Source organism: Saccopteryx leptura, chromosome 10, assembly GCF_036850995.1.
Source record: "Saccopteryx leptura isolate mSacLep1 chromosome 10, mSacLep1_pri_phased_curated, whole genome shotgun sequence".
In the NCBI taxonomy this organism is placed as follows: Eukaryota; Metazoa; Chordata; class Mammalia; order Chiroptera; family Emballonuridae; genus Saccopteryx; species Saccopteryx leptura.
Window position 1 is genome coordinate 818,811 of NC_089512.1, and position 18,111 is coordinate 836,921.

The 18,111-nt window shown below is 59.1% G+C and overlaps 1 protein-coding gene across 2 annotated transcripts in view; it reads right to left on the reverse strand.

Moving 5' to 3' along the window:
- LOC136382297 (contactin-3-like) overlaps positions 1–17,711 on the reverse strand; it is a 210,160-nt gene extending 192,449 nt beyond the window's left edge. For both annotated transcript variants that reach the window (XM_066351405.1, XM_066351404.1), the window contains exon 1: positions 17,691–17,711. The gene's annotated coding sequence lies outside the window, so the exon portion shown is untranslated. The remainder of the gene's footprint in view (positions 1–17,690) is intronic.
- Positions 17,712–18,111: the final 400 nt, after the last annotated feature.

Sequence of the window (18,111 nt, forward strand, 5' to 3'; positions counted from 1 at the left end):
GACTTCCTTTGTGAGCTGAGATGTCACCTAGAGCTTGTCCATGTCTGTCCGAACAGCCGAACATCTCATCAGCAGTGTCCCCCTCTCCCCCATGGGGATCCGGTGAGGAGGGACCTGCCGGCTCACTGGTCTGAGCCACCGTGCCAGGGGAGAGAGGACTGACCGTGCCAGGGGAGGGAGGACTGACCGGGACACAGGCCCTGGACTTGACGGCGACCAGCTGCTGGTGACCTCAGGGAGGCCACGTCTGTGACGGGGATCAGAACGTGGACGGAAGACCCTCTAACCCAGGGGTCCCCAAACTTTTTACACAGGGGGCCAGTTCACTGTCCCTCAGACCGTTGGAGGGCCGGACTATAAAAAACACTAGGAACAAATCCCTATGCACACTGCACATATCTTATTTTAAAGTAAAAAAACAAAATGGGAACAAATACAATATTTAAAATAAAGAACAAGTAAATTTAAATCAACAAACTGACCAGTATTTCAATGGGAACTATGCTCCTCTCACTGACCACCAATGAAAGAGGTGCCCCTTCTGGAAGTGCGACGGGGGCCGGATAAATGGCCTCAAGGGGCCACATGCTCTAACCGAAATTTGGGGACAGTAGTTTGGGGACCCCTGCTCTAACCGAAGAGAGGACAATAAATTGGGGGGGGGCAGTATGGTGACCTTTAGAAGCTGTCGGGGTGAGGGGAACAGAGAAATCCCAGGTCACGGTCCCTGTTTCCATGCCGACAGGACAGGATGTGGATGAGCACAGATGGTCACTGTGGGGAAACGCATTCACCCCAAAACATCACTTGGTGAAAATAAAAAAGTAACAAATTCTATATAGATAAGCTGTATCCAGTGAGTCTTCCTGAAAGGAACTAAAGAAGGTAATGCCACCACTGTCCGCGCTCTGAGCCTGCAAGATGTGTCTGTCCCCCCCAACCCCCCGGGCCTGGCCGTGTGCCTGACGTTCTGGGTCACGTGTCCCAAAGGAAAATGAGGTTCCAGCTAATTCTTCATAAAAATTTCCTCCCCAGCAAACAACTGTGGGTCACGTCCGACTGCATCACCTCTAAGTGTTCTTAATAAACTTATTTTTCTAAAGAGCTTAGGAAAAGCTCTGGGTTTACACGTCTCGCTAATCATAAATTTTCTCTAGGAAATCTCCTTTTTGGCAACATGACAGAATAAAAATGAGCGGTTTCCCAAGTCAGCAATTGTTCTTTCTTCACTTCGTGGCACCAGCAGCTGTGAGTGGCTGGGACGGTCCAGGCACAAAGACAGCCCTGAAATACACGTGGCCAAAATGTCAGGAAGGAGCAAGCGGACACGCCCTTCCACACCCCTCCTCAGAGGACACGCCCTTCCACACCCATCCTCAGAGGACACGCCCTTCCACACCCATCCTCAGAGGACACGCCCTTCCACACCCCTCCTCAGAGGACACGCCCTTCCACACCCCTCCTCAGAGGACACGCCCTTCCACACCCATCCTCAGAGGACACGCCCTTCCACACCCCTCCTCAGAGGACACGCCCTTCCACACCCATCCTCAGAGGACACGCCCTTCCACACCCCTCCTCAGAGGACACGCCCTTCCACACCCCTCCTCAGAGGACACGCCCTTCCACACCCCTCCTCAGAGAACACGCCCTTCCACACCCCTCCTCAGAGGACACGCCCTTCCACGCCCCTCCTCAGAGGCTGTGTTTCTGTTCCTGCTCTTTTTAAGAAGGTGTCACAGAACTTCTCACTGCAAATTCACTGAGGTTTACAGCTCGGCACTCTCGTTTTCACTTTATAACGATTTGCGACGTGGCATCTGAAACGCATGTGGCTAATTAATGATGTTCTGTGGTCTGGCACACATAAAACTTTACCCTTGTGGGAATGTTACCTTGGATCTGACTGAAACCTCTCTAAAATGTCCAGGTGCCCCTGCTGGTTGGCTCAGTGGTAGAGCGTCGGCCTGGCGTACAGAAGTCCCGGTTCGATTCCCGGCCAGGGCACACAGAAGCGCCCATGTGCTTCTCCACCCCTCCCCCTCTCCTTCCTCTCTGTCTCTCTCTTCCCCTCCCGCAGCCAAGGCTCCATTGGAGCAAAGATGGCCCGGGCGCTGGGGATGGCTCTGTGCCCTCTGCCTCAGGTGCTAGGATGGCTCTGCTTGCAACAGAGTAACACCCCAGATGGGCAGAGCATCACCCCCTGGTGGGCGTGCCGGGTGGATCCCAGTCGGGCGCATGCGGGAGTCTGTCTCTCTGCCTCCCCTCCTCTCACTAAAATAAATAAACAAACAAGCAAACAAACACCTGGCACTGGAGTCAGTGTTCTAATCAGGTTTCCTATTCAGGAAAGGATGACAGGAAGACAAACAAGAAACCCACAAAGTATCTCCAACGTTGAACTCAATGGAGCCGCCCCGAGCATGTCACCAGGGGGAACTGAGTGCCGTGGACCTGAGCACAGGGTCCTCCCAGTTGGAAAGTGGATGGTTAAGTGGTCTGGGGGTCCCACTGCGCTAGAACAAAGGTCCAGCAGCTTCCCCATGGCCTCCACGTGGGATCTCGGACAACAAACGGCCTGAGATTCACCTGCACCACCAGTGGTGCAAGACCTCGTCCCTGGGCGATCAGGTCCCTCCCGTTCTCCCGACAACCCTGGGGGAAGGCGGGGGGGGGGGGGCGTTTCAACACCCGTGTCCACTGCATTTACACAGGACCCTGAGCCGCAGGTCACGGGAGGGGGCGGGGCTCCACTCTCGGTCCACCTCTGGTTCTGCCCGTGCATGGTGACCGTGCACAAGGCTCTCTGATCACATGGCTTCCCGGCTCGGTCCTGGACCAGAAAACCACCCTCTGTAACCACCCGAGGAAGCATTTATCCCATTATTTTCAGAATAATGACTCCATTGGATAGATAAACCTCTCCACGTGATTTAATACGATACAAGGAAAACCTGAACACCCCAAGCAGAAACCTTGCTGGAACTGTATCTCATTTTGGGCAGATTCTTTTTTTTTTTTTTTACGAACAAGGGGTGACCCCGACTGGGTCCCTCGCGGTGCGTGAGCTGTGGCGTGGTGAGACGGAACGGACCCTCGTCAAGAAGAAAACAGCCCAAGTCCCACAGGCGCTTTCACTCAATTATTCATGACATCGATCAGCATATTTATTCTTAAGAACAGACTTAGAGCAGCGCAGGGCGGGGGGGGGTTCTCACCACCGTCGATCCCACCGGCACCTGAATCACCGTCACCGTTCCCGCCCCCGTCACAGGAGCGTCCAGTCTGGGTTCTCCTGCCTCCGACCTCCGTTCTGGACGAGCTTCATTCCACTTCTGGACGGCAGCCTGGTCGTTTCATACGAAACCCTGTTTGAAACCCGACCAAACACGAGTGATTTCCCTTGATCTCAGGGTACGTCCAGCTCACCCGACGCGGCCTCAGGCCCCCGTGGTCTGTCCCCCCCCCCCCGTCCTCCCATCTGGGGGACGTGGGGACTCCTCCCGTGTCAGAGTGGGGCCATGCTGAACGTGTCCCTCTCTGGAGCAGGGCGCCGGGTGACCTGTGACTCCAGGTGGTGGGATTCACCGTGCACGCCCAGGCACCCGTCACCTGGCTCACCTCGTGGATGTCAGAGTAGGTGGCGCTGTCTGAGCGGAGGACACCGTTTGCCCTGCTTCTCTGTCTCTCTCCTCACCCTCACCCGTGCTGCTGTCCGGATTAACAGGACAGGAAGCCCGTCTGTCTGGGCCCCCCGTACCCCAGTGCCTGGTGGACGGACACAGACCACAAGCTGCATGCAGACCACTCACGCCCTCTCCTGCTCTGCACTCACTCGTGTGGCCTTGTGAGGTCTCAGTCCTGCGTCATCTGCTGTGGGTTCATTCCGTGCCGACTGCCGCCTTTCATCCTCACGACACACCGGCGTCCGAGCCGCCCCTCGTGGGGGCCCTGCCGTGTGCGGTGTTTCTCTTCACGTTCAGCAAGCCTGCCCGTCGAGGGCTTAGTTCGTGAAGTCACCGCCGTTCCTGCGCATTATGAGGACTGGCTTCTGCGAGCCTCCTGGCTCCTCTGACCTGTCAGGTCCCATGCCTGGGCTCACGCAGCCCCCTGGCGTCCCTTACGCATTTGATGAGTACGTGCTCGTTCGTAAGCTCCCGAGAAACGGCTGATGTCACTGTTACTCATTTCATCTCAGGGCCTTGTTGAGGAAGTGTTTCCTTGTAGCTTCCTTGGTGGAATCCGTGTAGTTTAGTATTTGAAGGAAGGCAGTAAACAAAAGGGGAGTCACAGTGTATTGATTTCAACTATTGATATAAAAGTATTGTTTGTTGCTGGGTGACACCCCCCCCCAGAAGTTAGGGGTCTGAAACATGCATTTCCTTGTCTACAGCTCCGTGTGAGTGGGTGGGAGCTGGCACAGGGCCCTTGGGGGTCAGCAGGCCTGTGGTCAGTGGTGCTGGCCGTGTGGTTCTGGTGCTGCCCCTCTCAGGTCCGGGGCTTGCTTGGGGGGCTGCATGATGGCCCCAGAGGGGCTGTCCTCTTGCTGGTCATCGCTCCCTGACCCAGGTGTCCTTCCTCTTGTGTTTCCAGTGGTGAACGAGGCGGCTCTCACAGGTCAGCCTGGGACTGGTCACCTCGGCCACTCACGCTCACGGTCCGAGGGCAAGCAAGCCGTGAGCACCGCCGCTCAGTGGGGAGGGGCAGCTGCCCCGTGGACGGTGGTCAGTGGGCCTGGCTGCCCTGGTGACCCACAGCCCTCCACTGGCTTCTACATGTCCTTCCAAAAGTTTCCGCGGCACCCTGGGTTGATATGGGACCTAGAGGGTCTAATCGCTCAGTCTGCTAACTTGTGGATTGCTGAGGGTTGACAGGATGTGTGACCTGAAGTCATTCTGACATTCCTGCGCAGCTCATGCACCCTGGTTCCCTCACCACAGCCACGATCGTTTTCAGCTCGTTATCTAGTTTCTGTGATTAAGAAGAACAAACAATTCATCTTGATGACTGAATGAGGATCAGAAGTGTCACCTGAGAAGGTGGCTTTGAACAGTATCAGCTTGTTTGAGGTATGTTCTGATGATATTTCATTGGCTTCAAAATTTTATATGCAGCCCTGGCCGATTAGCTCAGCGGTAGAGCATTGGCCCGGTGTGTGGAAGTCCCGGGTTCGATTCCCGGCCAGGGCACTCAGGAGAGGCACCCATCTGCTTCTCCACCCCTCCCCCTCTCCTTCCTCTCTGTCTTCCTCTCTCTCTTTCCTCCTGCAGACTTGGCTCAGTTGGAGCAAGTTGGCCCCAGGTGCTAAGGCTGGCTCCATGGCTTCAGCCTTAGGTGCTAAGAAGAGCTTGGGTGCTGAGCAACAGAGCAACACCCCAGATGAGCAGAACATCGCCTCCTAGTGGGCTTGCTGAGTGGATGCTGGTCAGGGCGCATGGGGGAGGCTCTCTCTGCCTCCCCTCCTCTCACTGAATTAAAAAAAAATTATACGCAAAATTCAAATCCCTGGAAAAAGAAGGCCCGGTCTGCAGAGAGGTCGTCCGTCCCCCCCCCCCTGCGCTGCTCTAAGTCTGTTCTTAAGAATAAATATGCTGATCGATGTCATGAATAATTGACGGCAAAGTGCTCTGTGACCGCAACTTACAACACCCCACGGAGCCCGTTACACAGACTTCAGGTCAACCAGCACGGGCGGGACTCCCTGGTCCCAGGTCGGTCCAGGCCAGCTCCTGCCAATCAGTCGTCCTGAGCTCCCGCTTCCAGCCAGGGACCTGCAGGGGTCATCTCCACCTGAGGTCCAGCCGGGGTCAGCTCCACCTGAGGTCCAGCTGGGGACCTGGAGGGGTCATCTCCACCTGAGGTCCAGCCGGGGACCTGGAGGGGTCATCTCCACCTGAGGTCCAGCCTGGGACCTGGAGGGGTCAGCTCCACCTGAGGTCCAGCTGGGGACCTGCAGGGGTCATCTCCACCTGAGGTCCAGCCGGGGTCAGCTCCACCTGAGGTCCAGCCCGGGACCTGGAGGGGTCAGCTCCACCTGAGGTCCAGCCGGGGACCTGGAGGGGTCAGCTCCACCTGAGGTCCAGCCTGGGACCTGCAGGGTTCATCTCCACCTGAGGTCCAGCCGGGGTCATCTCCACCTGAGGTTCAGCCCGGGACCTGGAGGGGTCATCTCCACCTGAGGTCCAGCCGGGGTCATCTCCACCTGAGGTTCAGCCCGGGACCTGGAGGGGTCAGCTCCACCTGAGGTCCAGCCGGGGTCATCTCCACCTGAGGTTCAGCCCGGGACCTGGAGGGGTCATCTCCACCTGAGGTCCAGCCGGGGACCTGGAGGGGTCATCTCCACCTGAGGTCCAGCCGGGGACCTGGAGGGGTCATCTCCACCTGAGGTCCAGCCCGGGACCTGGAGGGGTCATCTCCACCTGAGGTCCAGCAGGGGACCTGGAGGGGTCATCTCCACCTGAGGTCCAGCCGGGGTCATCTCCACCTGAGGTTCAGCCCGGGACCTGGAGGGGTCAGCTCCACCTGAGGTCCAGCCGGGGTCATCTCCACCTGAGGTTCAGCCCGGGACCTGGAGGGGTCATCTCCACCTGAGGTCCAGCCGGGGACCTGGAGGGGTCATCTCCACCTGAGGTCCAGCCGGGGACCTGGAGGGGTCAGCTCCACCTGAGGTCCAGCTGGGGACCTGGAGGGGTCATCTCCACCTGAGGTCCAGCCCGGGACCTGGAGGGGTCATCTCCACCTGAGGTCCAGCCGGGGACCTGGAGGGGTCATCTCCACCTGAGGTCCAGCCCGGGACCTGCAGGGTTCATCTCCACCTGAGGTCCAGCCGGGGTCAGCTCCACCTGAGGTCCAGCCGGGGACCTGGAGGGGTCAGCTCCACCTGAGGTCCAGCCCGGGACCTGGAGGGGTCATCTCCACCTGAGGTCCAGCCGGGGACCTGGAGGGGTCATCTCCACCTGAGGTCCAGCCGGGGTCATCTCCACCTGAGGTCCAGCCGGGGTCATCTCCACCTGAGGTCCAGCCGGGGACCTGGAGGGGTCATCTCCACCTGAAGTCCAGCCGGGGACCTGGAGGGGTCATCTCCACCTGAGGTCAATACGGAACTTTTCTGTTTTACTTGGCAGTCACCTCTGCGCATGTAACCCTCCAGTGCTGTGTTAGCATACCCCACCTGCTATTATGTGTGTGTATGATGTTACATTATGTTAGTTATTACGTTGTATTATATATTATACAAATTATGTTACATTGTTACATTATATTATGTTATACTATGTTATACTGTTATGTTTTATTGTTACATTGTATTACGTTACGTTACATTACATTATATTATGTATTACATCACATGTGAGGACTGAGGCCACCAGCACAAGCACGAACATCAACACGTAGCAACAGTGTGACTTTTCCGTGACTTTTCCCAATGGCCTGGCCTCCCCCCACGCATTTATCACAAGTCTCTGCAGTCGGAACCCACAGTCCAAGTTCACAGACGAAGCCGCCGAGTCTCAGGAGAACCACAGAACGAGCCCAGTTCTGCCTGTCACGCAGTGCAGAGCCCACCTGCGGTAAGCTCCACCCTCACCACAGCCTCCCGGCACCGGTCATTGGGTTCCGAACATGTGTCAGTCCCCGCAGCGGACCTGGCCGCTCCGGGAGCTGTGACATTCTGCGCCCGTGAGCCCGTGGGCCCGCCTGACACCGGACCCCTTCCCCGGGGCAGCAGTGAGAGTCATCATTCATTCGTGGGCAGCGAAGTGACATTCTACATTTTCTGTTCCTGATCTGAAAGGCAGCTGAAATCTACAAGGCATTTACGATGCTGACTGGACCTGAGGTTTCGTGGTGGGCAGACTGCATCTCTAGACCGAACTGGTCACCCCTGCAGCCGCGGTGGCCTCAGCCACGTGACTTCACGGTCCTCCCATCAGAGGGCAGCGGCTGGTTCCCCGCCTGTCACTTTGAGCTCGGCCGTGTCTCATTATGGCCAGTGGACTGCTGCAGAAGCCGTAATATTCCAGCTCGAAGCCAAAATACTGTACTTTCCTCCTGTTTCACACCCGGTGACATGCATGAGAGCAGTTTCTAGCAGGAGCTCCCCCAGAGCCCGCACCCCAGAGGACGTGGCTACCTGACCAGCCAGACCTGCGGCCGCAGCCCCCCACCCAGATGACCCGTGACCGCGTGAGCGAGGCCAGCACAGCTCCCCACCGCCCCGTAAAGAGACACAAAGGCTCCTTCTGGGCGACGGGAACTTCTGGAGGCTTCCTTGCTAAGCAGAATCACCGTGGGAGTAAGTACTGCCCACCCACGCCTTCCTGTGGAGCACAGGTCTCCACTGTGCAGGGACGTCACCTGGGCACAGGGAGACTCAGACCGGGCCCGGGCAGACGCCAGGACGACGGGCAACACTCTGCTCTGCCTGGCACTTCTGCCACACGCTCAGCGTGTAATAAAATCAGGGCGCCCCATCTGAGGACCGGAGGAGACGGGGCTGGGGGGCGGAGTCTCCGTGGAGAGGTGAGCGTCACCTCGTCTGCATGGGGCAGAGGTGTTTCAGACTCAGAGCGGTGGACCCTGGTGGTCTGCACGGCTCCCGTCAACACTCCCTGCTCTTACCCGTCCTTCCGCGGCCCGACCGTGACTGCCGGCCAGTGACACACAGGAGACCTGCCCCATGACAGGCCCCAGGCCGGGGTCTCCATCGTGGGTCCCCCAGCAGCAGAAGCCGGGCGGGCGGTCAGGTGAGGAAGGTTCTGCAGGCACAGCTGGAAGGGACTGACAGGGGCGTGGCCGGCGGAGGGGCCCTCACACGCCCAGGAGCTGCCCCCTGAGACTCGGCAGGTCCCCAGGGGCTTTCTGGGGCTGGGATGGCCCTCCCGAGCTGTCCTGAGTCAAAGCAAGGGCTTTGTGCCCAGGCGTCTGCCAGTCACGGGCAGGGGCCACCTTCCAAGTGTGGTACAGCCTCACCTGAGACATCCCCACCGGAGGGGACGTGCCAGCGAGGAGGCGCCTGTGTGCCCACAGCAGCCGCCGTTCCAAGCAGACATGGGCATGTGGACGGGTCCCCAGTGTCACCCCGGAGCTGTGCCCCCGCCCGGGACCAGGATGAAAAGCCCCAGGAGAGGGCGCCCAGTCCCCCCCACGGCGCGGAGGACGCTCTGCGGACTCTGCCCGCCCTCGGCTCCCAGGATGCGGCGGGTCCTGTGGGTCCTTAGAAAACACCGAGATTCCCAGACTGTCGTCACCAGAGGAAGGCTGCCAAGTGTCCACACCAAAAAGAGAGAAGATTGCATCATTTTAAAGTACTTACTGACAGTTGTGAATGCTTTTAGAAACTGTATGTGTCTCTGCCCCCAAGCTCAGAACGCACACAGTGTGTCTGCTGGTTTCCTGGAGCTGAACTGAGCCCCGTGGGGCGGCGTGTTGGCTGCTTCTGCCCAGGGTCACCCCCGTGTTGTCCGCCCTCGGACGGTCTCACGGGGACGGGCTGTCCGCGGGCTTCCTGGCCGCCCCCTGGGAACGGGGAGAGAGCAGGACAGAAGCACACAGTCTGGGGCCGCGGCTCCGCACTCACCACCCCACCCCTGGGCCCCAGGGTGCCGCTCAACTCCCGCGGGCAGCCCGGGCTCCCGGTGAGCGAGGCGGAGTCACTGCGCACAGGGAGGAGCCGGTCAGCAGGCTCAGAGCCGAGCAGGACAGGGCGGCAGCCCCTCTCTCTCCCGCGGGGCTGACCCACGCTGCTCCCCCCGCTCCAGTTACTCTCCGAAGGTCAAACTTGCACAAGGTTCTAGTCTCCTTCCCCCAAATTATCCTGTAAACAGAGACGTATCAATCTTGCAGTTAGACAACTGGAAACATTCACCCACTAGGGGTCAGTGCAGAAGAGTCCATTCCAAGCAGGACCCTGGAGCCGGAAAGCAAACTGGAGTGAGGTGGTGGAAGAGGAAGAGGGGGGACCCCCTGACTGTGGGGACAGCCCGAATCTCCGTCCCAACCCCCCCCCCCAGCCTTTGCTGCTAGTCTGCTCCTGTGCTGACAACATCTGCACGCCCCCCCTGCGGACACTGCGATCCAGTGTCCCCGCCGCTCCCTACTGCTCCCTACATCTCTGGGACATTGTGTGGGGAGGGCGAGTGAGAGGACAAAGAACTCGAGTACTGACAACAATCAGACAGAAGAATTTTTTAAAATAAATTAAGATGCAGGAGGAAAACCCCAGAAGAAATTTTTTTTGGAGGAATGACAAAGGATATTGCAAAGCAAGTCGTGACACAAGAGCATTAAGATATCGACGGTGACGGTGACACCAGACAGAGAAGAGGCATCGCCCACGGGGGTCCGGCTCGCCCGTCCCCTGGGACCGTGCTGTCCACTGACCAGCATCCTCCCAGGCCACGCCGCGGGCTTCGCAACATCACGAAACCGCCGCCCGAGATGTTCTGCTCCCTTCGGAAGCGGACAGACCCCTAGGAACCAGAGAGCCAGCTGCGTAGAGAGCGTGACCCTGTAACACTCACGAGCGAGTCCAACAAAGCAGGTCCCTGCAAACGTACGTTTTCTGTTGTGTACGAGAAAGTTACTTAACAGCATGAAGAACTGAGAAAGGATAAACCTTCGACCTGCGAGGCTCACGTTCCGAAACTGCACGGCCCAGGCGCACGAGTCCCGGCTGGCTTCACCGGGCAAAACAGGAAGAACCGGCAAAGCTTCACCAGAATAACCGAGAAATAGACACGCTGTCTCACGTACACGACTGTGAGTGCCTCCGAGGGCACAGCACCCGGGAGGGGCAGGGGCGGCGCTGTGTCTCCTGCGGTCTGTGCCCCACGTGGCAACGACGCGCCCACCTGCACCCCAGCGCCTCCGGAACGCGTGCGGACCCGTCACAGTGATCACGGCGACGGGCGATCGTCGGCTGGCGGCTTCCTGCGCACAGAGGCCACAGCCCGGCGAGGAGCCCCAGCCTGGGTCGCAACCGCCTTGCTCCGGTGACTTGAATTGCCCGGACGCGGTTGTTCCCGCCTCCTGCCATGTGTGAAGTTATCCTAAAGGGGGCGGTCCAGGGAAGCACACAGTTGAGCCTTCGCCGGCGCGCGCGCGTCACAAAGACCCCATCCAGGTCCGAGTAGAAGATAAACTCACTTCGCTGCAGAAACCCTTTCAAAGGTTCAGAGGTCATTCGGAAAGTCAACACGAAGCTCCCCGATCGATGGCCGCCGAGAGCCACCCCAAATGTCACACCCCGGTTTAGAAAATGCCAACAGTCCCATTTCCATAGCAACTCTCACCGGCAGGCATCTCCGAGGAGAAGCAGATCATGCTATTTAAGAACAACCGAACAAATATTTGCATGGAAAGAAAGTCTATGCAAGTGGAATTCTGAAACCTTGAAGAGGCTCAGATAGAAATGACACCAGAGAATACCGGCACGGAGTCCCGGCTCTCAGAATATTTGCTCTTTAAATCCAAGACGCCTGGATACGTGGGTCCAGACCAGCTGGTGACACAGGGCGAGGTCTGTCACGTGGGGACAGCGGCGCGCCCAGGTCGGCTCCCGGTTCAGATACGATCCTGTGGCCACAGGCAGAGTCACCACAGGGGGACAGCCGGGTGACAGGTACACAGAACTCTCTGTGCTATTTTTGTGACCGCCTGTGTTACCATTTTAAACTAGAACATTTAAAAATGTAAGTTGCCCAGTCTGACCCCTGAGATAACTTGGCAAGTCCTGTTAGGGCCCAGGAAGGTCCACCACCCCTACAGGTCAGCCCACATTCCCAGAAAGGCCATATATTGGGGTGTCGGGGGAGAGGAACGAGTAGTTTTGGTGCCATCACAGGGGCTCCCTGTTTTGGGGTGACATGAGACTGTCTGATGCCCACAAGATGCCCCATTTACAGGCAATTATTTATAGTTTAGGAAGATGTGCCTTATGTTTCAGCTGTTTCGTTACATTCTTTACATGCTACTGTCTTACTTTAACAAAATAATGAATTTTGAGAATTCCAAATGAGCATCCTCCCACCTCTTGCTCTAAAAACAAGCCAGTTACATCAAGGACCAGCCCCCACGTGCCGACACCCGTACCTTAGACCCCCCCCCCCTTGAGGGAACAGATGGGCATCACAGGATTCTCTAAATTCCGGCAATATTAAGGCGTTTGTCTGTTTTCAAGGAACAATTTGCCAACCAGAAACGGCAAGACAAAATCTTGACACACTAAAATAGGTTTAAGTCCGACAAAATAATTTTGAGCTGTAAGAACCCGACGGTAGCACTTCCGGTGAATAAAAGGACCAGATTCCCTCTGATTCTATCCACATTCACCTAAACCACACTGCCCCCCCCCCCAGACTGTCAGGAAGGGCTGAGGTGGAACCAGTGTCCACGTGAGCTGGATTCGAACCCACGCTCCCCCTGAGGAGGGAGGGGCCAGGCAGCTGAGAGCAGATGGCGTGACACTGGCTCTCGCCTTGTCCGGGACGGACCTGCAGGCGGCGTCACCGGTCAAATGGCAGCAGGGGAAGCACAAAGCTCTCCTGGCAGAAATAACCGTGCACTGGGGGGGGGGGGCGCTGAGATGGGATGGGGGGTGTGCAGGGTGGAAGCCAGGAGTGTCCTGCTGAGCTTCCCAGGAAGCTGAGGAGCCCCCACCCCGAGGCTGGAGGCCGGCACGGGGGACCAGCAGGGAGAAGTCTCCGCAGACGGGCTGCGCTGTGGCGTGTCCCTTCAGGCAGTGGGGGACCAGCAGACCGGGCGTGGGGCTCTCGGCTTGACACAGCACCCTGAGTCAGAGAGGCTGCTCACGCAGGCGGGGAGGTGAGGAATGAGGATTCAGCGCTGAGACTCAAGCTGGGGGCGCTAAAACCCCGATGGACGTCCTTGTGTGTCTCCTCAGCTGACCGGTCACAGGGACAAAGGGAGAGGCGGTGCCACACGCCCGGGGGGGCCCCAGCGGGGGTCAGAGAGAGAAGTGGATCCCTGGGGTGGGCGTGCTTTGGAGGAGAAACGCTGAGTTCCATTCCCACGCGGGGTGGGGGGGGGGTGAAGGAGCAGACACTCCAAGCCCTGGGGCTCGTGGCCAAGGCGCCAGGAGGAACGTCCGTGAACCTGGCTGCAGACGCTGACCAGCGGGGACAGTCCGGGCCACGTCTTTCATCATCGGCCCCAAGGTGCCCAGTCAGCATGTCGGGGAGCAGAGCGCTCAGGGGCGAGCGTTCCGAGCCAGGAGCCGGGACCAGCATGGCCGTGAGCCGTCCCGCTGGCTGGGGGCTTACAGGAGAGCCAGGAGCCGTGACCAGCACGGCCGTGAGCCGTCCCGCTGGCTGGGGGCTTACGGGAGAGCCAGGAGCGCGGGATCAGCAAGGGCGCAGGCCCATGTCAGGGCTTGTGCTGAGGGGACAGACCGGGAGAGCAGAGCAGAGGAGCCCAAGTCACAGGACGGAGTGACCAGGGCCCGTCTGGTCACACGATATTTAAATGACAACCAGCAGCAGCAGAAATCCCTGTGTGTGATGTGTGTGCAGGCGTGAGTGCAGGCGTGTGTGCAGGTGTGTGTGCCCGTGTCCATGTGTCTGAGGGGGACGGAGGGGGCAGGTGCTTAAATCCTGCACGGCCCTGCGGGTCACGCAGAACAGCTCTGAATGCAACAGAAAGCCCTTGAAGAGCTTTGCTGGAGAGAAGCAATGTTAACCTACATTTAAAAAAAATTCTGCCCTGACTGACTGCTGTCCAGAGTGATTTGGAGAAGAAGCTGGACAAGAAAGAGGCAGGGAAGCCAGGCCCGCGGGCCCAGGAGAGGCGACAGGGAGTCTGCTTGGGAGGGGGGACGTGGGGGAGGAGGGGCATGGGGGAGGGGGGACGTAGGGGAGGAGGGATGTGGGGGAGGGGGGCGTGGGGGAGGGGGCGTGGGGGAGGGGACGTGGGGGAGGGGGACGTGGGGGGGAGGGGGGATGTGGGGGAGGAGGGGGTGGGGAGGGGGACGTGGGGGAGGGGGACGTGGGGGAGGGGGATGTGGGGGAGGGGGCGTGGGGGATGGGGCATGGGGGAGGAGGGGCGTGGGGGAGGAGGGGTGTGGGGGAGGACGGACGTGGGCAACTTGGGGACAGTTCAGCTTCGGAGCCAGAAGGACACAGGAGAACTGGGCTGGGCTCACTCCCAACACAGGAGCCTCTGGAGCGGCCCACACCCGGGAGGAGCCCAAGAATCCTGGACCCCGTGAAAGCAGCAGAGTGACCGGCTCGTTGGTCAGCGCCGTGATCAACGTCGTCTCCGAATCGCAGATCTCATCTCTCCTCGTTGGAAAGGCAATCCAAGTCAAACAGACAGAAAAAAGCCACACACACACGGGGCACACGTGTTCTCCCGTGTTGGCGCACAGAAAATGGACCCTCGGAGCCACAAAGGCAGCGGAGAGAGCACCGTGGGATCGGCCGGAACACTTCCCATTGGTTTCTCAGGACGCCCCCGTCCGCCTCCAGGAACGGGCGTGACGTCACGGTTCTCTCACGCTACGTAATAAAACAGCCCCTGTTTTTCTCCCCTCACTTTTTACAAGGCCGCTTCTCCGCACAGTCAAGAGTCTGCATAAGCTCACCCTCCAAGTAGCAGCGCTGTCCGAGATGCCACCATGTCCTGTCCGAGATGCCACCACGTCCTGTCCGAGATGCCACCACGTCCTGTCCGAGATGCCACCACGTCCTGTCCGAGATCCCACCACGTCCTGTCCGAGATGCCACCACGTCCTGTCCGAGATCCCACCACGTCCTGTTCGAGATGCCACCACGTCCTGTCCGAGATGCCACCACGTCCTGTCCGAGATGCCACCACGTCCTGCCAGCCCCCCCTACACAGCTCTCCCTCCTGTTTCTCACGTGCACATAAAAGGGGGTGGGAGTGCCAAGCACAGTGGATGGGGCCCCCCAGGGGGGGCACGCAGAGTCAGCGGAGGGGGGGGTGCACGTCTCCTGCAGCCAATTTTCAGAAGAAATGTGCCACTGCAGGTAGGGTGGAGGGTGCGGGGGGGGGGGGGGAGAGGGGGCGTGGTGGGGCCGAGGACTACAAACCACAGACCCTTTGGGCATACACTTGATCACCTCTGAGGTTTTGACTCAAGTTAGATCTGAGACTGGAGGCCTGTGACCCCCGCCACTTCAAAGAAATCTGTATCTGAAAATGACTCTGTGGCCCAACATGCCCGTCACTGCCAAACGTTTTTGCAGTAAAGATGCTATTTAAGGCAACTGACATCCACCAGCACCGAGCGACTAATAACTGTGCATTCGACCTGGGGGGACGGCCTCAGAATGCTCACCTCCAAAGAAACCGAGTTAACGAGCCCAGATTCCAAGACTCGGAGGGGACAGGCATACACACACAAGCATCCTAAGCTCCCCTGCCCTCTGATGATCTCCGGGTGCCTAAGATCAACTTTCTTTTGCCGCAAATCACTTGCTACATGGCGACAGGAAAACAGAGCAACCCTTCTCTGCCTGGCGGCTTCGCCCTAACGCGGGGATGCGCAGATCTAGCAGTTTAAGAAGACGAGATTTATATCCCCATACTATTGTACTTCAGAGCAAAACGGTATTGAGAGTCCATGAAAACTTGGACCCGAGTTGGACACTGAAAATGACGCAGAAAACACAAAGCTGGAGGAAATGGGTCCCACATGCGGGAGGAGGAGTTGGGAACTTATCGGCAGAGTGAAGAGGCTATTAGTCTGTAATAACTAGGCATCTGTGGAGTGTGACACTGATAAAATCGAGCACCCGCCAGCCACGGAAAGGCTACCCACAGCTCCTTCTCGGCTCCCGCGGACGCTGCCCGACACTCTGGTCCCGTGAAGGGTGGTGTGGCCATCTTAAAGGAGCACCACCCGGGCTCTGCGGCGAGGTCACAAAGGGTATTGAGAAGTTAGGCTTCTCCGGGAGAAATGAACTAACTGTACAGCCTCCCTGCGTGCAGGCTGACAGGAAAGACACCCAGACAGCCGGTGGGACCTGAGGCTGCACGTCATTGTCTGAGACGGCAGCAAATCAATTAGCCGCTCGGTTGTCTCAGTGGTTGCATCTTCAGACAGGAGCCCACGCCGATGCATTCCACCTGGCCACTCACCGAGGAACTACGCGGCCAGGGGCATCTACGTCCCTGGTGGGTACAGCCGACCCCCCATGCAGGGGGTCCTCGAGCCCCCGGTCGACTCTCAGCTGACTTCAAGCCAGCCTTCAACCTGCCGTTCCCGGAAGCCACTCTAGTTTTCGGATATGCACACAAACACCTTTCCGTGAGCAAGGCTGAATGAACCCCGTCTCAAGACTGTCTTCTGCGAAGGCGGACAACAACCTGCCCCCACCGTTGCGGGTCACTGGAACCCCATGAGGCGTTTTGCAAATATTGTTCAGGTGGCTAAGACCCTTCACCTGCAACTTCCTCCCTGGTCCCGTGAGCCAGGAAGGGTTAAAGCCACGGACTCACACACCGCCTGCCCGGCTGATGGCAGCCAGAGCCCAGCTCTGTTACCAAACCCAGCCGGCAAAGCAAAAGCAAAGCCTTTTGACTTCGGTATCAAGACATTAACAGCTCCTTCAAAGGCAATTATCGCTCCTTTCAATCTCTGAAGGGCTCTGACTCATTGTCCTGATTAATTCCTGTTTTCAATCTATTTGCAGGTCAGGATTCTTTTCAGGGTGATATGCATCTCTGCGGGGGCAGCCGGGAACGCCAGCACAGTCTCCCTAGTATTTTTAGTCATTCTTGCTCAGTCATTTGAAGTGACCCCTGGATTTACCTCCGCATCCTGACGAGTCCGGGTTTCTGACCTCTCCAGCCCCTCAGACCTCCCCTGCCTCTTCTTGCTCCTGCTCGGTTTCCCTTGTCTTCATCAGACTGGCCGCCCCTTCCCCCGGTCTCAGAAGGGGGACTCGGCTCTCCTGGCTGGAGCGGCACCGTTTTTTAAAAATTAAATCATGGTCTGTGGGCGTATCTCTTGATTGTAAATCAATAAGCAAGTACCACACAGGGAAGGGCACGGGACTGGCGGCCCTGCGGCGCTTTGCACAGCGGGGCCCAGGGGCTGTCTGTCCCCATGGCGCTGGGACCAGGTGCGCGCGGCCACCACCAGCTGGGGCTCGGTGACCCGCGTGGTGCGCTCTGCGGGGCTCCTCAGAGGAGGGACAGAGACCCGGGTCTGAGCTGAGGAAACCTGAACCCACAGCCCGACAGAGAAAACCTGCAAAACAACGCGGCAGGGGTTCCGTCCTCCGCTGCAGCTTTGGAAGCGGAGTCGCCGCTCAGAAAACTTGGTCTCTGGTGAGGCACCCCGCCCCTGGCGCCCCGGAGCCCGGCGTGAAGGGGGTCTGTCGGGCACACAGCTGTCACATCCCCACCCTGACCGGGGGCCGGAGACTCTGCCTCTGCGCCCCAGCGGTCCGCAACTTTTTCCTTCTCCAACTTTCACTGGTCAGCCGCCGCGCTAAGGACCCGGCAGACCGGGCATGTCCCTCGCTGCAGCCGCGGTGCCAGTCCTTTATCCCCGAAACAGCCCTGGCCAAGACGGCAGCACGAGCGCCCCAAAGCACAGCGGCCAGAGAAGCCTCGCTTTTCCCCAAACTTTGGAGCCCGAGGGCCTTGAACCCGGCGCGTCAAGCCCACCCGGCTGTGCGATGAGGGGCGTCCCAACCTACCTGGTCCCCAGGCCTCCGTGCGCCCTTCCCGGTGCGCGCCGCCCCCACCCAGCAGCTCCACCCGGCCCGCCGCGCTGCGCGTCTGCGGCCGCCGCGGTCCTGCTGCCGGCGCTCCGCCACTCGGCGCGGCTGGGGGAGGGACCACGGGCGGGGCGCGGGCGCGCGGAGCGGCTCCGGAACAGCCAACCCGGCCCCGCGCCCCGCCCCCGTGCACCCACGACCCTCGTGCACCCACGCAGCCCGTGCGTCTACGCCCCCATCGAACCCCACGCCCCGCCGGAATCCACGCCGCACGCCCCGTGCGTCCATGCCCCGCCCACTGGGCACCCACCCCTGCGACCCCCGCCGGCGCGCCCAGACTCCGCGCGCGCCCCTTTCTCACGCCCCGCGAGACCGCACGCCCCAGGCAGGCGTCACCCTC